The sequence below is a fragment of the Cuculus canorus genome, chromosome 7, assembly GCF_017976375.1.
Source record: "Cuculus canorus isolate bCucCan1 chromosome 7, bCucCan1.pri, whole genome shotgun sequence".
Classification (NCBI taxonomy): Eukaryota; Metazoa; Chordata; class Aves; order Cuculiformes; family Cuculidae; genus Cuculus; species Cuculus canorus.
Window position 1 is genome coordinate 38,356,999 of NC_071407.1, and position 22,931 is coordinate 38,379,929.

General features: G+C 41.0%; 1 protein-coding gene across 7 annotated transcripts in view; it reads right to left on the reverse strand.

Annotated features, from left to right (window-relative positions):
• Nucleotides 1–22,931, reverse strand: part of PCDH15 (protocadherin related 15) — an 855,028-nt gene that overhangs the window by 712,616 nt on the left and 119,481 nt on the right. For all 7 annotated transcript variants that reach the window (XM_054071964.1, XM_054071953.1, XM_054071963.1 and 4 more), the window contains one exon: nucleotides 2,850–3,092. The gene's annotated coding sequence lies outside the window, so the exon portion shown is untranslated. Of the gene's footprint in view, nucleotides 1–2,849; nucleotides 3,093–22,931 lie in introns of those variants that run through there.

The window sequence follows — 22,931 nt, forward strand, 5'->3', positions numbered from 1 at the left end:
ATTTCCACAGAAACAAAAAGCAGCATGTGTCCCTCTCTCAAAAAGTCCAAAATGCAATATAAAAGCAGATTCACCATATACAAGGCTTTGGAGTTTATTAATCCATTCTTTAGCAGCGGACGAAAGCAGAATAACTTTTAAATATTCAGCTGAAAGCAGACTGAATCTGTAATCACCTGAAATTACTTAAAATTCACAGAAATTCTCCTGCATAAACGGTTAGGAAGTTGGGGTGACAAACCAGGAGGTGTTCTTGGTTGCTGTGTTTTGGTTTTAAGCTGGATCAAGGAGGATAAGGTGACCTCAAATGCTAAGAGCAAAAGACTGAAAAAGACATTTTTTATTAAAAAACAAGAAAAACCAAACATACAGAACAAAAAGGGGATTGTCATCCTTAGGACACCCCACACAGCAATGACAGAAAGGGACTGATAAACTTCTCCGATTTACACACAAAGATACATCCAGTCAGGCAGTTATGTCCAGAATCAAACCTCTCTGCTCTCAAGTGCAGACACGGACCAAGACCTTCTCTCTCAATGCTCAGAGTCTGCTCCATAGCAGTCACACTGCTTACAAATGCAAATCCTAGGGAGTCGAGCCCCTGCTCCTAAAGCACATTTCTGAAGGCTGCCGTATTTCCCTTGACACCCTGGGTTTTTATTATCTGCATAGATGTGTTATTTATTGTCTACAGAGATATTCAGTAATGAACTGAGAAACTGATGAGAAAAAAACAGATTTTTTTTTTTCATTTATTTTAAACCTAAGATCAGTGTCCTGTCCAATCCAATCCAATCCAGTGGAACAACTGGGAGACTTGACTCTATTTTAAGACGTAGAACGAAAGCTCATGAGAATGGCCTTCTCTTTGTAAAAGAATACAGAACAATTTCTTGAATTGGTCAGGATGATTCATATTTTAGAGTTGGTCAGTACTTACTGCTTAACAATAAATATTGTTAAACTTTCCTACTTCTGAATGTTCCGCTTTGAATTTAAACTTATAGGAGAAAAAAAGCAGCTTAATGTTAAATAAAAACCTCAATGACTTATCAGTATTCTTTTAGCGTTACAACTTTGCGCAGCCAACATAGCCTTGTTACAGTTTTGATCCTAGTTAGTCTTTATAAAATTAAGTTAAAGGTAAAACACTAATGATCAGCCAGTTGAGTTTAAATTTTCCATTTCCTGTCATTACTCAACTTTGCAAATTAATTTTATTAAGACAAGCTGCTTAAACTGTGACATAAAAAGCAGACTAAAACTTCCTAACTAGGTCTATTCCAACCTTCACAAAAGGCTGTGTGTTCCCTCCACAAAATAAAGAAATTTACTGCCTAGATAACATCTAGTGTGTTAATCTATCTGACAAGAGGATCAACTTGTTAAATTTCACATACGATATCTCATTAGCTCCTGATGTTGAGAAGCAGTCACTGCTCTGCTCCTGCCACAAACCAGTCAGTGTTTACAACGTTTTGTAGCTGAAAGCACAAGTACAAGCATAAAAACATCCATGGTATTTTTCTTGTCTATAAGCTAGATCTAACAGGTTCGTGGGACAAGCTTTAGCAGAAGGGATCTCAACTAGGAGACAATCCGCTAAAAGATTATTTACCATTTAAAAAAAATAAAAAAACCCTCCTTTATGTTGTCATTTGTGTATATTTAAATATCCCACAGAGAATCAATGGCATGGAACTTAATTAATCAGGTTGACTGCAAAGAGAAGTAAGTGCGAATATAGTAGTCTTAGGCACTGGAATTAATTACATCAAGTTTTAGATGATACCACAACTAAAGCTCAGGTTGTAGTACTGAGATTAGCAAGAACACAAACTGTAAATCTTTCCCAACATTTAATAAGATACATTCCCCGCGGAGTAGTGTTAAGCAGCCCTTCAAGCAACCACCTGACAAGCACAGTTAAATGTCACTCTTATAAATTTACTTATTGAAACACCTACCTTTTGTCAGTGGCTCCAGAAAAGAAGGTATTTTACCAGTGAAATGCAGAATTAGGTCAACATTTCAGAACGGTGCCATTCCTAGCACTTTGTTTCTGCCTTGTGTGCTTCTCTGACCTTTTCCCTCTCCCCTTCAACATGCCGTGCCACCATCAGATGCTTCCCATTTAAAACACGACACAAAGAACACCGTTTCCCATGCACACAGAACAATTCACACTGCCTTCCTAATGGCTTCTCTGACCTTTCTGACCACAGCCTTTCTCCTCACCTTTAACTGCAAGTTATAATTTCATACATAGCAATTTAAACTATATCAATGATGCTTTCTATCAGCTTCAAAGAGTTAAGAAGAGGCTAAGAAAGGAACGCTACTTTCATCTGTTTGGACATTCCCTGCAAACCATAGTTAAGAATGTCTGAGCTAGAGCCATGGCTGTATTTGTTGAATTCTATATATAATTTTGATTTAAAGCATCAGGTAATAGGATAACTGATCTCATCTTCAAGCTACTTTTTCAATACTGTATTACTGTTCCTGTTCTGCATTTGTCTGATTTCAGCCTCCTACGAAGGATCTTGCTATGCTTCATTCTGTCATTCCGGACTGCCTCCAATTTTCAAGCATTTTGTTCAGTCTCACCTCTCCTTTTCTCTTCACTAAGTTGCTGGGTAAGAGTCATCTCATTGCAAATTTTTGTTCCAAGGACATTAGATAGTCAGAACTGCCCTAAAACCAAATTCTAAGTAAAGTGACAAACTAAGGCAAATGAACACACATCCTTCTTCAGATGACTTTCATGAAGATACATCTTAAAGGCATCTTCCCTGAATCTAACAGATAAACCAAAAATGAAATAAAACTATAGGAAATCTCACCTTTCCATCCTGGATGGATGTATGGCTTCCAATAAAAGCTCCAGCTGAATGTACTATATCCCTTCTCCTAGTCTGAGCAGCCTTGTTCCGCAGGTTGTAGCTTGCTAGCTGCACCTTATTCTATGTCTGTGCAGAAGAACCCAACGCATTATCCATAGAGCAGCTCACTTGTTCACTCCCTCTGCGCAGCATTCAGCTTGGTACTTGTGATGCCGAGGCCAGGAAGGAGCCCATGCACCAGGGCTGTGAAAGAGAAAGCCAGGATAAGGCCGGGTACATGGACACAGCACCGCAGATCCCCATCACACCGTTAGAGTGAGAACAGAACATCGGAAGCTAACATGATCAAGCAGAGCAACCTGAAGGAATAAGACAATCTAGGAATTCGGGTCATTACCCAAAAACAGCTTCAAAAGCAAGAAAAGGGGAGAAAATTCAGAACAGAAAGCAAGTTCTGGTGTCGGATACGCAATTGCACAGGGTAAACTGGATACAGAACAAAAGTTGTCAGCCTGAACAATTCCAAGGGAAGGACCCTGTAACAAGATTGTTACTCTGAGGATTAAATAAAGGATTTTCCCCCATTCTCCTCGAACCAACTCTCATCTCTTTCCAGACATTTTAGTCTGGCATTAAGCCATTATGAAAATCCTCACAATTTTTCTAGAAAAAGAGTACTGCTCATTACACTGTTTCTCAGATAAAAAACCAAACCAAAACTCTTTCTACCATTCAATAATAATAATTGAAACCCCCCTTTCTTCCGTAAACGCCAACTAATATTAAACAGCATATATGAAAATATAGAAGACACAATGGGAACATTTCTTGTATATTCTCATTAGAGCAAACAGACACTTAAAATTCATTTTGTGGAGAGATTCAAAAATACTAACAAAAATGGGAAGTGCAAGACTTGTTCTGTTAAAATACTTTTTTAATGAAATCATCAATAAACATATGGAAATTATGAGTTAAAATTTCTGAGAACTACCTGAAAAATATGCATCTGGGAACAGTTTTTCCTGAATGAAACCACTACTGAGTGACACACACGTGAATACATTTTTAAGACCCAGTTGATGCAGACTTGAGCCACTGCATCACCTGCAGCCCAGAGACAAATGCAGATGCACATCTACAGTCTTGGCAGCCATAAATAGGTACGTTTTTGTCTCACTTCAAAACCACCAAAAGTGATTCCAACAAAGCTGAGGATGAATTACCACATACCCAGCCTGTCCCATGAGCCCAACCACAGCTACATGTTACATGGTCTGCAGCTAGAGAACAGTACAGAGTGTGTTGAACCAATAGTCACCACAACTTGGGATTTCTGGTACCAAACACCATCAACGGAGCATTATTTCCTTCCCTCTTGTCGGGGCACTCCCAGCCCAGGCACAGCTCAGAAGCTGCAGCCCCTTCCCAGGGCTCTGCTGAGACCTGCTGCACAAACACCTGCAGAAGCAGAGGGGGAATTGGGCCAAGGAGTTCTCTTCTTTCAACCACTCTTCCTTAATGAAAACAAAATTGATCTGCAACACCCTTTTCATAGCTAAATAAGAAAAAGCCCTGGTCTAAATGGGCTGAGACAGAGACTTGTGCAATTCTATGGCTACAAACCTCAGGAACACAACCTATAATGAGTTTTGCTTGTAGAGAAGAAGAGTAGAACAGTAGAGCTCCTTTAGCCGCTCAGGAAAATGTGCCTGAAACAAGCACTCTGCTTCCAAATTATTTTAGACCATAAAAATGCTAAACCTTCAGCAGGCACTCAGAAATAAGGTTTTAATTCTTCTCTTAGGAATGAGTTAAGATGCTTGTTTAAGGAGCTGGTGTCAAACAATAATAATCCCCATTTGTTTGATTCTAAGAAAACTGGGGCCACTTGAACACCGCACAATATCCCATAACCACCATTTGTATGTTTAAAATACCAGTATTTGAGGTTCTACAACAGTTCATGAGAAAACCGATCCTACTTCTAAATACATTCAGCAGTTCACAAGGCAACTTTCCTAAAGCTCCTTCAACACAATTATAAAAAGATGCAGGAAAAGAACATTTAAGAAGTGAAATCTCAGAGTCAAGGTGTTGGAAACACGAGATTTATAGTTACTGGTGCAATCTTAATTCACCTCCGATATACATATTTATCAGGAAGCCATCTGGAATTATGTTCCTTTGCTCCAGAAGGCTCCGGCCTTGGGCTCAATATCAAAGGCGAGAGGATAAAGTAATAGTACATCCAGAAATTCTGAATGTTTGAACTCCTAACTTAAAACAATTTCTTTGATTATAGCCTTTGTACATCACATGTACGTATACTGGCACGTATCACCCCCGTGTCAAACGTTTTACAGTTCAAAGAGAGAGATCCTTCCCCAAAAAGACTGACTCTTCAGACTCACTTTCCATCAAAAGCATTCACCTGGTTATCAATGCTATGAAAAAGAAAACACACCGCAAATTGCACAAAACCTTTTCTCCAGACAAGTGACATTTAGCCCACTGTTCCTTCACATCTCTGTCAATCTTCCACTGCTCAAGTGTGCTAACATGAATAAAAAAAAAATTAAGATGATTAAGAACTTAGAAATATGTCAAGGACAGGCACATATTTCTAAGTGGAAGAAGAAAATCCATTAAAAAAATGAAAACCAAGCTTCTTGGTTCTCAAATTGCAGGACTACCAAATGGTCTTATTAAACTGTCTCATAAGAGGGGGGAAAAAAAAGGGAAAGAATTAAGAGAAACAGAGACCTTCCCAGTATTCTTCCTGACACAAAGTATCTCAACGTCTCCTTTACAATACAATGTATGCAAAATTCAATTACTTCCTCCAGGATTCTAAGCATTTTCTCTACTTAAATCCACATACAGCCACACTTTCAATTTGTTTTCCAGAGAAGTATGTGTGCGTGTACATGCGTGAGTAAGGGAGGAAAGAGAGGCTGTAACACTAAGGAATCGGTGCAAAAAATGTCACTTCTTCCATATTTCCACCAACCACACTTCTCTGATCCACCTTTTCTTCTTTATCTGTAGGCTTAATGGCTTTGGTTCAGCAAGGAAATAGTCAAGAAAGTCCCTGAACACTTGCCCTCAAGCAAGAAAACTGGGGAATTTGGGCAGAATAGTCATCTTGAGTGCTGTCACACAGCACACGCAAGAGGACCGGGTGATCGGGCCCAGGCAAGGTGGGTTTATGTAAGGCAGGTCCTGCCGAACCAACCGGATGGCCGTCTATGACAAGGTGACCCGCTTGGTGGATGAGGGAGAGGCTATGGGTGTGGGGTGCCTGGACTTCCCTAAAGCCTTTGACACTATTTCTCACAGTTTTCTGATTGCAACACTGGCTGCCACCAGCCTGGACAGGGGCACCCTCCACTGGATTAAAGAGCTAAATCCAGTTGGAGATGGGTCACAGTGGTGTCCCTGTGACTCAGTGCTGGGACCAGTCCTGTTCAACATCTTTATCAATGATCTGGATGAGGGGATTGAATGGACTCTTGGGAAGTTCACGGATGACACTGAGCTGGGAGGATGTGTCAATGTGCTGGAGGGTAGGGAGGCTCTGCAGAGAGATCTGAACAGGCTGGATCAATGGGTTGAGACCACTGGGATAAGGTTTAACAAGGTCGAGTGCCAAGTCCTGCACTTGGGACACAACAACCCTGCGCAGTGGGGAAGAGTGGCTGGAGAGCTGCTTGGAGGAGAAGGAACTGGGGGTGTTGGTTGACAGCAACTGAACGTGAGCCAGCAGTGGCCCAGGTGGCCAAGAAGGCCAATGGCACCTTGGCTTGTATCAGAACCAGTGTGGCCAGCAGGAGCAGGGAAGGGATTCTCCCTCTGTACTCTGCGCTGGTGAGGCTGCACCTTGAATCCTCTGTTAAGCCCCTCACGACAAGAAAGACATTGAGGTCCTGGAGCGCATCCAGAGAAGAGCAACAAAGCTGGTGGGGGAGCTGAAGTACAAGTCTTATGAAGAGCGGCTGAGGGAACAGGGGTTGTTTAGCCTGGAGAAAAAGAAGCCGAGGGGAGACCTCATCACTGTCTACAACTATCTGAAAGGAGGTTGTACAGAGGAGGGTGTCGGTCTCTTCTCCCAAATGATAGGCAATAGGACAAGAGGGAATGGCCTCAAGTTGAGCCAGGGAAGGTTTAGATTGGACATTAGGAAAAACTTCACCAAAGGGGTTCTTAAGCACTGGAACAGCTGCCCAGGGAAGTGGTTGAGTCACCATCCCTGAAGGTATTTAAAAGATGGGGAGATGAGGTGCTTAGGGAAATGATTTAGTAGTCAACAGGATGTCATAGGTCTTTTCCAACCTAGTGATTCTATGATGCCAGAAGCTCATTCTTTCCCAGTGAAAGATTGTAGTACCATCACAATTACAAAAGGGCTGAGAATCTGTTTTTCAGTTAATATAAACACACAGCTATTTACATATCTGACAAGGACGTATTCCTCATTTTGATCAACCAGCAGTACCTGGTTGTCTAATACAGTAAAAGTCTATAAAAGATAGAAAACAAAAACATCTGGATACCTGGAAATCCTAGTAAGACATACCTAAGACCAAATCTGTAACTACCAGACTCCTGTACAGACTCCACCAGTGCTCTGGGATGTGAGGACACTCAGCTCCTGCCTCTTCGATTGGAACACTAAGAACTTCTCAGTCTTAGAGAAAACGTAGATCCACTGCTCAACTTCCCAGAGATTTAAGCAAAAAGTGTCTCACATAATGAACCAAATTCAGGAGCCCTGATCTTAAGAAAAACATTAAATATTGTTACACAACTAAGAAGTAAACTACAATCTGTCAAGATCCTTTCCTATTTCCATCAAATACATTCCCAGAATAAAAAGGGTTTCAGTCAGTTAATAAGGATTGCTTAAATCATGTGGAAGTATCAAAAACCTCAAAGACAGGGTTATTCGTCCTGAAAGGCAGAATAAAAAATTAACATAACCTCTTCACAGTGGTAAGATGAAGGAGAAAAAAACCCCATAAAATCATGTCTATGCTTAATTTAACTTTGCAGACTGGGGTTCCCAAACATAAATTAAGTGATGCCAATGAATGGGAAGTACATGGGTTCAGGCATTTGTGGACCCTAGTAAATATAGTATAGAATTTCCAAGGTCCATCAAGAGCATGTTCCCTAACAAATGGCTAAAAGTACGCAAAATAAAATGTAGTCCAATCATCAGAAGTTATTTTTCTTACACAAGTTTAACTATTTTATTGAGGATGCTTTCTATGGGAATATGTGCTATAATTCAATTTTTAAGCAAAAGATTAATGAATACAAATTACAAATAAATAACCCTATCCTGGTAGAGACAAATCATCTCATTAATCGTGGTGATACTGCTGGATTCAGTTACAACAGAACTGCACACTTCAGTTCTTCAGTAACTTTTAACTGATTTATTTTCTCAGGCATTATCAATTGTAAAAAGGAAAAAAAGTTTCATAATGTGAATGTGTGAACCTCATTTGGGGAGAAACCCAGGCTTGTTTTTAAATCAGGAAAACAAACCTTTATGGAGTGACTTACTGAGAACAGAACAAACAATTGTTATCCAGCTCAGTAGTATAATGTCAACATGAATAATAAACAAAGTCTGCAACTTCAAGATGTACCCATTCAGACAATTCCCTTACAGTCAGCCTCCCAAAGGGGCCGGAAAGATCCCTGAACATGTGCAAAAAAAAGCCAAACTTGGTGAGAACAACTGGGCTAATTAACTTTTCAAAAAGAGAAAGATCAAAGTAAACAGGGAAGGAAGCAGAAAAGTAAATAATGCATGTGCACAGCTCTCTGCCCAGAATCTGCATCTCCCAGATAGATCCTTGTTGCCGTGCAACTTCATGACCTGTGGGCCATGAACTCTGCCTGGTCTCTGCTCCTCAGGAAGCTCTCTCTCCTTCTGTCTGTATCTGCAGGTACCTGGATTCACTAAGGAAAAAGGAGGAAAACGGAGGCCCCTTCCGATACGAGAAGCATGCTCTATTTTCAGCCAAAAGTCAGCCCAGTCCTAGGAAGCATCCCTTAGGGTGGGGCATGGTTTGGGAAAGGTATGAAAGGTAGACACTGCAGAGGCTGACACACTGGGACCTTCAAAGAGATGTTCAGGTTGTGCTTGAACACGAAGGTCTGAAGCCTGAGCTCCTGAACAAACCTCGTATCTCACGCTTGAAAGTGCGACACGGCTCTCTGATGTCACACGAGTGATAGCAATGCAGGTTTAAAGAGATAAGTGAGTACAGGACAAGGAGAACCAGGGGGACAGTATCCAAATCTAAACAAGGAGTAGCAGCTACGCAGAAACAAACATTTTCAAGGAGCAATTTTCTGAATCAATTCTTCTATCTCCCATTTGTTCTCCTCTTCGAGCCTATATTCTGGCAAGAAATCTTCCTCCCAGAATGCTGCCTGCATCTCATTACTAATGCATCTCCTTCATGCCAAGTCTTTTTTCATCTTAATGTAAAATTCTTCATTAACAGAAAAATGCCAAGTATCTATTTTTCTTTAGAGGTGAGCCAGATCTGCATACTTGATTTCTTAATTAACATTATCCATTTATACTAATGACGGATTCCAGTTTCTCCCTCCCATGACAGAGTCTTCTTCATCAATGCTGCACCACAGACGTTTATCTCTCCAAAGAACAAAAAAAGGCATAGATCTAGTTGCTTAATATTTGACTTAAGAGTACCATTCAGTCCAACTACAGCAACGGATATGTAGTTTTTTAATTTTTATAACACAAATGGATGCATTTTCACTTGATATGACTAAAATAGTTAGCTAGAACTAGTTTATTTTAAATAATCTAGTTAACAGCTGCCAAAATTGAGACTACGTTGAACTGGGGATTGCAGAAAGGGAGCAGGTAAAGCAGTACACAGCAGCAGCTGAGCCTAGGCAGATCCACGAGGTTATTTCTTCCGTTTTAACCCCAAGACCCAAGACTAGAGCAGAGATTTGTAACTACAGCCGTGATCTACCCTTTGACACAGATTACTGTTTGCAGGCCTGTTACACTTGGGAACAGTCGTCTTAACTTCCACTCTTCTAAAAAAATAAATCCTACTGGCAAAGTTTTCATCCGGAAAATTCTGAAATTCTTCAAAGCACAACACATAATAGCAACCAACATACAGGAGGTAACGGCTCAAATTCTGGCCCTAGCAGAGATTTGAAAATCAGGCCTACGCTGGAAGGTTTCAAAGGTATCTGTCGACAATTACTATTTTCTTAATTGCACAACCACAAGACATCCTCAGATAAAACACCAGTACTAAGGCAAACGAGAAAGAAAAAGGAAACAACACAGCGGGTATCAGTAAGGCATCAACAAAGCTCTCTAACATCAGCCTCACCACTTGGTTTGAAATATGGGTTGCAGATAATAGGTGGCTGTCACTTAATTCTCCCGCTTACCAAACAATCTCTTCCAGTGTCGCCAAGACATAGATATGCATTACAGAATGTTTTTATCCAAGCAGTACTAAAAACATCATGTTTTTATGTTACCTTGAAGCATGTATTAAATCATAACACAATAATCCTACATTTAAAAGCCTTAAAACAACAGCGAAAGCTTTCTACAGGCCATCTTTTTGAAGACCTGCAGTCCTACTGCTGTTTCTTTGTGTGTGACAGGAGACATTAGAAAAAAAGTTAAACACCATGTGTCTGCTTGAAGTGATTTGTCCCAGATGAGTCCTTCAGACAGACCAGAAAAAGCCACTACCATTTACTCCATAAACTTATTAGGGTCCGCAGGGTCTTTACATGTTTAGTGACAGTGGATCTCCGCCAGACTACTATGGTTCAGTTTAAAAATAACCGATTTCTGTCAGACTATTCAATCATTTGAGGCAGGAGGCGAAGATTTTCAGGTGTAACTGTTTTTCAGCACATTCTACATCTGAGTATCTACTCGTATTTTAATCTAAGTGCACTTAGATTTCTATTTAAAAAATTCAGACGTTTCTTTGAAGAAAAGCCTTATAGGCTAAAGCTTTGAGATATCAGTGAGGTAAGTTGAGTCAAAGACCCATTTGAGGGACAAACTCAAACTGAGAGCTGCGCAGCCACGTGCACTTCCACAGAGGCGTAACCAGCCAGCTTCTCTCCCTGCTACTCAACAGGACTGCTTTCCTTGAACTGTGCATCAGACACCTCACAGGCTTTCTGCTTCAAAAATAACAGTAAATTACAGTGTTCCCAAAGAGCAGAGACACAGGATCGCTTATATGCGTGTATATAAACATAATGTTTTGCGTTTATGCTACCTGACCACCTGAAAAACAAGACAAGTAAAAATTATGTTTTCAAGAACAGCATGAAGTGGACCACAAGCCTATTTAGTATTTGCTCTGGTTTCCACGTTAAGTGTATTGCCTGACAAATTTTGTGTTCCACATATAACACAGCACACAAAAGTTACGTCAGATACAGATTCCATGGAAATTTAGAAGTTGGACTCCACAATTTTTATTTACCTGAATTTCAACTTCAACATCATTAGTGTGCCTTCTACTTCTAATTTAGTTCAGAAAAAGAGCTTAAACTGGAGCCAGGATTAAAAAAAAAATATATAAAACACATTTTAAGACAAGTCCTGAAATATTTCACCTCTTGCAAGCTCACATGAAGTTGCCTATAATATCTTCTGATATTAAAACTTCTCATCCAAGTTGCAACTAAACAAATTAAATATTGTCATTTCTTGTAGGAACCACCCCCACTTTGTGCTGGTTTTAGGTTTTGCTGTCAGGGGGAACAACTAAACCAAATGTTAGAGATTAAGTAGTATCTTCCTACAATTATTCCAAGGAACAACAGGTACTATCTAATCTCCTATTTCCCAGCTGAGCCAGTCACGGCCGGTAACCAGAGCAGAGGCCAAGGAGGGAAAACGGAGGCTGTTACACTTCTCTACAGGGTTTTTTTTCTGACTTCCACACTTTTTATCCAAACCAAGACCACACATGCGAGCTCTTTAAAGAGCCAAACCTTTCTATTGGTCCAAGTACCTGGTTTATCATATATATTTTTGACAATACTTGTGTTTAGTCAGATCATGAACACTTGATAAAATCACCTGGGTGAAAAGAAACAAACAGTTGACTTCTGACACGATATTTAACCTGAATTTTACTCGTACAACATTTCTGAAAGTAATAATCAAAATAAAGATTATTGAAATAGCTCTTAATCATGAGTGGAAGCCTACAGTTTCTTAATAGTTGTGTTTGTACCGGCAGTTCATACACTCTTATATTGAATCAATTCGCCAGGCTGAGAGACTAAAAATACACCAGTGCTAAGAATGATGTTTTCTCTGTCTGCTGTGCAGACAATTTTTCTGCTCGCTGTCTTCAGGGAATCCTTTGCCTGGTGCTTCCACATTTCAGATTCAAAAAGAGACTTCAAATAATTTCCTGGCATTTCTCCGGTATTAACTATGACGTGGCCAATTCAGCAGAGAAATGCCAGATTTCATAGAGCTTGTGAGTGGGAGGGATTGACAGCACTTTGCTAATGCCCCTCCCTTTCCCTGCTTTTATAACAAATAATTTTTATACATATTTTCCTAACAAAATTTGATTTTGTCAACATATCCAGTGGGCTTACAATACAGCTATTGTTGGTGGAAATGTCAGTACTTCAATTGTGAGTCTTGATGTAGCTCTCATACGATCCTGAGAAATAGCCAAGTAAATGTATTCTTTGTATCTAAATGTCAGTTTAAGTATTAAAAATATTAAATATCATGAATAGAAGAAGCATGTGCACCGTATATCTAATGTGATGACTTGGATAAGAAACAAAATTAAATCTCCTTTGTATGAGACTACTGTACCTAACAGCAGAGGATGCCAACAGCCCCTCTATAAATAGAAATGTATATTACAGAGAAAAATAATTTTACAAAACCCTTTATTGTAATCACCAAACCTAAAACCATGATGAAATCAAGACATATTAGAGTACAAAATACAATAATCCAGAAGCTATTACATCCCTAGCATACTGGATATTTCAAAGGAAGACATAATCACTAAATAAAAAAATTATCTTACATCAATAATATAAGAATTGTATTTTTATAAGCCAGATGGTTTTCAGCAACTTTCCTTCCGAGTTCCTCCACAAAAAGTCAACAATGCCTCCATTTATGGAAACTAAAAAAAATACTGAAGAAAACATAGGGTCTTTGAGCAGACGAATAACTGGTTATAAAGATAGGAAACAGCACGTAGGATTAAACAGCCAAAGTTTTCAGAGGGAAGTCAGCTCGCCAGAGGAGTCTTGCAGACAGCCAAGCTTGTGGCTGTGCTGTTCAACATATTCATAATTAACCCGGGAAAAGCGTGACTAGGAAGGTGACATTCTGCGGATGCTACTAAGGTAGTTAAGACAGTAAAGATGAGGACCACCTGTGGAGATCTGCAGATGGACCTTCCATGTGTCAGTGACTGAGCAATCAAAATGATAGATGGGATGCAACAAGAATAAATGTTGAGTGATGTACCTGGGGGGAAAAAAAGCCTGGTTATATATACAAGACGACAGACATTGAGCTGAATATTAATATGCAGGAATGATAATGTGGGGCTGCAACTATCAGTTCTACAACAAAACTGGCTCAGGTTCCCTAATGGTCAAATAAAAACCTGAAAGAATTAGAGAAAGAACAGAAAATACATATTAAAAAAAATAAAATCAATGTGTTTCTATACAAAATCCATAGTACACCCTTGTGCGTAATTCTGATCCTCCCGTATCAGGAAGGGTATGATGGACTTATAAGGGGTTCAAGGAGGGACAAGAAGGCTGAGGCCTTCCAGTCAGGAAAGAGAGATGCCTCAAAAGATGGATGAGATGCCTCTAAAGAGGGATGATAGGCCTAGCAAATCCAGAGGAGACGGGACGGGTGAAAGCCCAGCCTGGGACTCACTGTCCCTCTCAGAATCAGAGCTAGAAAGGCATCAGACAACAGTTCAGAACAAATAAGAGGCAGTGGGCTTTCCTACGTGGTCTGTAATTAGGCTGAGGAACTTCATTCCAAAATGCTGTGGATATCAAAAAGCTGGCATGGGTCTAAAGGAGACTCGAAGTAATCCAGGAGAAAGTCCCTGTGACTGCACCTCGCTTCCCCAACTGTTTGAGCGCATGGAGGCTGGGAGAATTTTCTGAGGAATATACTTGTTCTACACTCATACTGCCATACAGATACCTGCTTTTCAAGTGAACCCTGAAAATGATAGGCACAAAAATCAAGTAGCATCCAAGAGTAGCAGGGAAGAACCCTCCATCTTGAGCTTGTAAGGCAACTGCAGCACTCAATATGAAATGTGAGCACATAAGCACTGGGAACATAAGAAGAAAACAGAAGTAAAAATCACACTCAGCCTTGCAGTTTTCCCTGGTCAGCCTCAACCACTGGAGACAGCATTAACTGAGAACTCGTTGGTGGCAATTTCCATCACCAATCGACCCTGTAGGATCCACTCAGGGGCTCACTGGATGGAGCCATGCTCCAGACCGATGCTGTCTGGCTCCCACAAGCCCAAGTTCTGCTCTTTACCTGGATTCTGTTCCCAAAACACCGCCCGACCTTGCTCCAATCTTCTCCCAAATGCAGTGTAAACTCCTTTCAGACTGGCATATACCCTGACTCTCATATCAATCAAAATAATCCCCTGTTCACATTGGCAATGCAAGGGCCAGGACATCTTCACCCAAGTCAGTGACAACAGATTGGTACATACATGTAAATGCACAAGCATGTGAAGAAGAATAAATACTGAATACATGGGAAACAGAGACAGATTATCTCGGGATGCAGGTTCTGCCCTTTCAGGCTCTTAAAGCCCAGCATCTAAATTCCAGGCTCAAACAAGACTAGAGGTCGAATTAATTGGCTGAAGGTTATACAGATAGCTTTGGCAAGAGATCAGAAACAGACTCCAGTCTTGTGTAGTATTTTAATGCAAAGCATCATCTCCACAACCAGATTTATTTTTCTTGATTGTACTTTACTATAAATAATAAACCTCTCTGCATAATGCCTAAAGGCTCCTTTATGTGCTCCGGTAAAACCATTCATAATAATTAAGTCACCTGATCATATTTGCCAATTTGTATAGTTGAGCACCTCAGTGTCAGAGAAGGTCTGAAAGCATTTACAGAACAGGTAAATCATTTATTTCCACATCTGAACAGAGTTCACTCTGGTCATTTGCTGTTGCATATGGCATGTTATTGTATGCAATCAATCACCTAAATTACATAATGTTGCTACATTCTGTATGAATGATCAATAATATCCACTAAAAGTAGGATTTCTATTTGACAGCAAACACTCTTGTATGGACGTGAATACCGTCTGCCTGCAGGAACAGAGATACCAGCAGAAGGAAAACTTTTGCTCTGAACGTCTGCTAAAACAAAACCAAGGAGCCATGCTCGCAAGGAGCCTGGGCACGACTGATAAGAAAGCCATGTAAATCTCCAGCACACGTTTGCCAACTCAATTCTAAAACATTCAGCTGATTCTAACCGTAGATTACCGATTTTCTCCAACCACCCACATTTTCATCTTCTGCTAAAAATATCCATTTATACAGAAGAGCAAAGAAGTGGTCCAGGACACCCAAGCTTTAATAAATCACAGACATCGATTTAATCTCACGTAAGTGAAGCTTCCCGTTGTCCTTTTAAAATAAACAAGGAGGACACAGAGGCCAGCACATAATTACTAAATTACAAAGAACAGATGTGAAACATTAACAAGGAAATGCTCATGCTGGCAAGGAGAAAACGCTATAAAACAGCATGCACTGTACCAAGCCAGATTGGCTTTTAAATGACTCATACTTATGAGATTACAAACAACAAGGAACAAAAATAAAATAGTTCATTTGACTGGGCCTAATACACTTTAGTTACTTTAACTGCTAATTGTACTATTTTTTCCCCACGTACTTTTCCTTTTGACATATTGGTTAAAATGTTTTGATGGAGGGAAGTTCCTACAAACCTCTTACAATTTATGTCTAGACATTCATCTATCATAAATTCATTATTAGTGCAAGCATTCCCTTCAAAATACGCAATCACTTCTCTGAAAAGAAAGCATCTCTCTCTATTGCCTGCCCAACATGTTACTACACCAAGTATGCATTCCATGATTTTTTTTTCATGTTTTTCAAATCAGTTCAAGTGTTTATTCCATTTATCCCCCGCACTACAAGGACTCTTGCTCACATTTCCTTGAGCAAGGGGGGAAAAAGAATGGGAGTGACTTCTTGCAGTGTTACGGAAGCAGGCTGTTCACTGCACTCCTGCACGACCACACCATAACAAGTTATGAACCAGAGGGATGAGAAACCACCGTGAAGTGCGGAACGATGAAAGCTACAATGCAAACAGCAAGTGAAATACAGTGTCCTCTTAAGACTTTTTGGCAGTTATGGTATTTTTTGGAAATAGGCTTTTTAACTACACTGCAAACACTGCCTGTCTCTCACACACGCAGGTTTCCTATTTCTACGTCTATCCTACAAACATCCCCCCATTTTTCAAGCAATTTTATCACTTATAGTCCAGGGGCAATTTAATTGCCTGGCCTACAACTGTACATTGAAAAATGCCACCTTTGCTTGCAACACTGACTTGTGCAAATTCCCCAAGCCCAGATGTATTCTAGCTGTTACGTCCCCTACTCATGTAAGAGATGCCAAGAAAACTCAGATTCCTTTCCTTTTATCTTTAAACAAGACTCTCAACCAAAAAAGCCACCAAAATGCCACTGCCACCAGCCACTATGGCTCTGTCATTTGCTACCGACAGAGTCAGATGTCAGAAACACACTGCTCACATACCTTCTATTTGGCTTACTTAACAAAAAGCTGTAGCAGCCTTGCCTACCTAAACCATTCTGTATCAGCGCTGACAACCAGAGAACTTCAAAGTTCAGAAAGTTACTGTGGAAAACATTTCACATCAAATGCTACTTGCGGCTCCCTCCCTCAACTGCCCTTCTCGCAGTCCGACTCTCAGATCGCTCCAGCTTTCAGCAATGCCAATAAGTTCTCACCATATCTTATTGTATTTGCATAACAGCTCAGAAACGCACGGGGCAGTGTGAGAGGGAGAGAAGTCAGAACTAAGACAAACACTCACCTAGAACTGGTCCCAGCCTCACCCTACGGAAGGAGAAGCTCTGACGTCTGTCAGAATCCTGGCACCAAAGTTACCTACACCATAAGGTCCTCAACTTAAACCTCTAAATGCTGGTGAAGTTATAAAACTTGAAAACAGTGCATAGTCATAGAAAAAGGGGGGGGAATGACAAAAACTGTAGGTCAAGAAGACACAACACCCAGCAGAAGGAAGAAAGAAAGCTAAGAAGGGGCTCACATATCACTGGCCTCAATCCCACAATTGTATGCGCAAGCAGGCAATAAAGCCCAAACTCCTGACTGCTACCAAGGCTGATAGAAACTGTCTGCAAAAAGATTCAAAAAAAAGGGACTATTCTTATGTAGAAAACACACTGCACTTCATGCTTTGGAGCTAAGTGATTCTAAGGAAAGAGAAAAGGCCTCAATGATCCCATCACTTGCGTTGCACGAAGTGAAAAAGAATTTTACTTTTGCATAAGCAAAATAGAAGTAAGATTGATTGCTGAGCACGTCCCAGCTTGGCTGTGGGCTGGTCACTTCCCATTAATAAAGGGACATCCGAGGCACGATCAGACTGCTGCCTGTTGTTACCATCATGCCGCTGAGTTCTGTTTCACTTCACACCAACAGCACCTTTCTCCTGAGCATTGCTCCATCATAAGTACTTTAATGTGCCAAGATTATTTCCTCATGTTTTTTGGACTACATAAAACATGAACACCTGACCTGCTTGGTATAAAGGACCCAAGCAAGATGTACACAATCAGTCTGAAGACAATGGTAATAACTAAGAGACTGTAAGTTGGGAAATTTCTACTGTTCTACCTACTACTGAATGGACCAAATTCTTTTTTTCCATATTTCTTGTAGGTACGTCTGTATGCATGGATGAAGCAGAGGATATCTTCACAGCACAGGACACAAATTTTCTTCCTGTTACCCACTGGGAGGGGGAAAGAGGGAAGAGGTGAATTTCTTAAGAAATTAAGATTCCCATTGGTGGAGAAAGTAACACACTCTTCAGTAAACTGTCAGCAATTCTTTAAGTACAACTGTTAAAAATTCAGGCTTTATTTGCAATTTGAGTTTCTCTATCTATAGATTCCATTTCGTAAGGCTTCTTCTGCCTTCACTTACTAAAGAGTCCTTCAGTATCATCTGGTCTGTAAGTACTTAGACAAGAGTTGCATTAAAACACTTCCATGTCTTTTTTTTTCTTTGAACAAAATATGAAATTCATTTTTCTCCTATTGCAAATCACACATCCCTGAATAATTTCTGTGGCTTCTCCCCACACAATCTCTATTATCTTTTCACGATGTTGATACCCAAAGCAAATTCTCCAGCCTAGGAATGACCTTACCACTACTTCATATGAAAATGCCATGACTTCCAAGCCTAGCCTCATATTACCTCATATTTATTACCATTATACATATCCATGTAAGTCAGTTCTTAAGACGACTGCAGCAGACAATTTAACCAGTTGCAGACTTATTATCCAAAATGTATCAGTCTATTAACAGATTATGTTTCTTACTCTTTGCAAAGAAGAGCATTCAAGCAGCTAATCTCGCAGAAAGCAGCTGAGAGCTGGAGAAACGTCCCCTCTAGAACCTGAGGAAGTGGCAAATAGAAGAAACGGGCTTTAGAAAGTGATGAAAGAGAAGAGCAGTTTGAAACAAAAGCTGAAGTCAAGTAAATAAACTGGGTTTTTTTAATGCTTTAAGCACATTTATACTGAAAAAGAAGAACCACTGTCTCGGAGAAAGCCCAATTATGGCACATACGAGAACCTCCACTGACTCACATTGCAGAAACACATACTTTTTCTTCCTAATCCAAATATCTACAGTCATAATCCAGTTGTAACAGTCATTAAAATTTGTACATTCATGTTCAAATTTCTAAGAAAGTTTGGAGTAAAATAGCAAGAGAGAACGCAAGAAGACGATTAAGACAGACCAATCACTAGAAGAGTTACTAAGCTAATCGATGATCTCCACCCAAGCAAACAGGGATCTCAAGACCAAAACTGAACTCTGTCTCTAGGATTTATTTCCAGAGAGATTTGGGGTGCCTAATGCCCCTCTGGCACAGAAAAACAGCAGAGGTGATGGACGGCTCTACTTCAGACATGAAGGAAAGCCTGTCTGTCCCTTCGAAGAGGTGATGGGCAAGGCCCTTGAGGCAGTCAGGAAGGAAGGATGGACGGCCATCTGCCGGCCCAGGGTTCAAGCCTCACTGGCCCAGAAAATCACGCATTCTTCTCAGTGACCAGCTATGAGGCCTAAGAGAAAAGTGTTCAGAAACTATTCCTCCTTTGTCCCAGCAGTCTACTTTACAAAATTTAGCAGCGAGTTTCTTGCTGTTGCTGGAATATGCGAAATAATGACAGTTATCCTTTGCCAAGGGCAATTTTCATAGTCTGAAACAGAGCCTTCCTGTGAATTAGGTGGTAATTAGATTCTTCTTTGCTTATTTATGTTCTTATCTATTTGTTGTTAGAACATTACAGCAGGAGTAATTCAACAAGGTTTGAACAGCTGGCTCAAACAGAGTAAGAAGGACTCACAGATAGAAATAATAGGTAGAATAGACAGACACACTTTGCTCCAGGACAAAGCTGTTCTTAGATGGAGTCCATGTATCCCCAAATAATACAACAGCTGAGCATCTGTGACAAGGAACATACTGGGAAACAAGAAAGAGCACAAAACTTTTGATGTTTGCACTCGACCAGTCATAATATCAATTCTTGTGTAACTAGAGGCAGAAGCATCGTTTTACTCCCACAGAGCCTATGTTGGAAGTGTAGCAGAGAGGTGGCCTTAAAGCTCCACAGGCGAACTGCCTCTTCTCACTGTACCTTTTGCTGTCAAGCAGCAATTGCAGAGGCTAAAAATCTCTCTTGCCCCCAACAGCCTTTGGTCTGGAACAAATGAAAATTTCCATGAAGTCTATTGCTTGCAGTGACTAAGTGTTATTTCTCTTCCTTCACCTAGGGAAAAAAGGAAAAGGATGTACCCGTGCTACTACATCTGACTCGCCCTGCATCACAACCGGGCACCACCACCGACAGGAGCTCAGCAGCGTACAGGTCTCCTGCTGTACAGGTATTTCTCCTTTGCCGCTTTACAGCTAGTTACAGCACCCTGAAGCTTGCAAAGTCACACCTTTGTAAGTTATATCCCCTGAGAAAAGTCTTAGAAGAATGATAGAATATGTGAAGAATAGAATTTTACAGTGGGCAAGTCTTTACACCGCCCCAGTAAGCAGCGCTGCCGCCTCCTGCTCAGCAGGGCAGCTCGTGTCTATTCGTCACATCACTTGTGGGTCCCCGTCACAGCCTGGGTCTCGTTCACACAGCACAGAGAGGCACAGATTTAGGAGAAAAGTGCTTGATGGTATCTATGTCCTGATTATTTCTCTTCTGATATGAAGAGTGCTGAGCACCCTGTTAGATAGCCATCGAAATAGGTTCGAGCAAAACCAAAGAAGCAACAAGAGTATTTAACCCCAACTAAGAAACAGCAGAATTAGCAGTGAGGAAGAGAAGACTAAAGCTTACTTTTATTTCCACAAATGGGAGCATAGAGAAGTGCATAACTTGTGGTATTTGCTACTAAAAAGGTTGAGTCTTTCACTGCAATCCTGCACACCTACAGCTCACTGCTACATACTCAAAACAGAGTTATACTTTCTTAACTGATGTAACTTCTCAGAACTAAGGAACAGGTCCCCAGCCAGTACAAAACAATTGCTGAGGACCTGTTCTGTGCTTTACCCAAGATCTGGGCACAACGGAGGCCACATCACTGAATTCTTCTTTTCTGCCTTCTGCCTATACCACCCCATATATATTAGGAAGCAATGTGTGAATTAAGAGATCAGAGGTACCTTTAACATGTCTTAAAATAAAAAAGAAAATGATCTCAGTTTGTGCAAATCTGACCCTTTACAGCCGTGCCTGCATGCAAAGCAGCAATCACTACTCTGTTTGAAAAGACGAGGCAGCAAGAGGCAACTGGAGCCCAAAGCAGACTCTGGGCTGCCCGAGGGCTCCAGGGTGGCTCGCGTGTCCGCGTGCCCCCGCAGCAGGAGCTCGGATCACCGAGGCAGCAACGGGGGAGACAGGGATCCAGGGCCCGCTACCGCACAGACCAGGTCAGGTCAGCTATCCTAGGGATCTGCATTGGGCGGATTCCCCAGCAAGGGGCCATCCTCTGGAGCAGCCCCAGCAGCCCCCTTTGAACCCAGACCCCGCCGCGGCTCCACCTGCCGCACTGCGGGCCAGCGGGCCACTTACTCAACCCGGGCAGCGGCTGCTCCTCTCTCCCAGGCGTTTCCTTTCCATCTCAGCACAGACAGGGGCTGCCGAGCTCTACACCTCACCAGACTTCTCGGCGTGCAAGTATGAGAACAACAGAGACACGAGCAAAGCCTGCCACACCCTGTGCAGAAGACTTGGCCGGGCTGAATAATACCAGTGCTAGCAATAATAACAACAATCTCTTCCATCATGAACACTAGGAACCAATCAGTCTCAAATATTCAATATTTGTTGGAAAAACTTTCCCTGAAGTTCATTTAAACAAATGTTAATCACCACGTAATGAGTTACAATGTCAGCTATTAATAAAAATATATTATGTTTACACCAGGAATTAGCTTTAGTTTAATTTTCTAAAAACACACAACTCCCAGATACTTTCAGCACAGGAGTTCACAATTCTGTTGGGGATGGGGTGAGGGTTTTGTTGCTGTTCTTTGGTGGGTTTTTGGTTGGCTGAGGTTTTGTTTTAAGCTAAAAATGGACACGTGGATATCCACATTTGTGGAGAGCAAAGAGTCCATCTGATGGATTCTGTAATTCCAAGCCTACTAGAAACTCTTCCAAATGAACAATTTTCACAGACTGATATGGATATAGGTAGGACAGCAACTAAAGAAACTGCATGCATTTTAGAATGAAACTCAAAAAGTGTCACCAAGAAGTATCTGAAAAAAAGATCTAAACAGCTTCAGTGTAATGTATAGACAGCTCTCATTCTTTATTCTTTGCTGAAGTGGACAGCTATTTGAAAACTAAAACACACGTACAAAGACTACCACTAAAAAAACTCTGTTTAGTGTTCATTCCCACCTCAAAAAATGTCTCAAGATGTCCTATTTGTGAGAGGCTTCTGGAGATGGATCTTCACCCTTAAGATCCCTTTAGCTGGAGATCTCCCCAAACTTACAGAACTAGTCTCAGCAGGGCAAGTTGAACAGAGGATGTAAATGTTGATAACAAGAGAAAATTTCACACTACTAATACATCTAAATTTACCTCTAACTTTTAAAGTCATTTTGAGCAACAGTAACGGCACATCCCAGAATAAAGAGTTGAAGGAAAACACTCCTCTCGGTGTCATGACTATTCACAAGAAGGAGGGCATTACACCAGCAGATATGTCTGCCATAGAGGTTGGGTAAGGTCGACCTGGGGCTGATTCCAGCTCCTATCTACCTTCCTCCTGCACTGGCCAGGCAACAGCATCCTCTACTCATCCTCTACTCCCCTGCAGAAGCTACTGCAGCCCTCCCTGGACACACCGCTGGGTTTCAGTGAGCAATGGCTATTCCCACCATGCTGGTGAAATGGAGCTACACACACATCTGAAAGACACGTGGCTTTAAGATAGGCTACTTCGCTTCACTTCCGGAGGTGCAGACAGCATTTGGTTGAAGGCCAATCTTAAACTTTGTCAGGTCTACATGATCTGGCTTCTGCACACAACAGGGTGACTAAATAGCTCCGAGATTAATTTTTGGTTGCAATTATTAATAGCAAGCAATGCTGACAGTTACT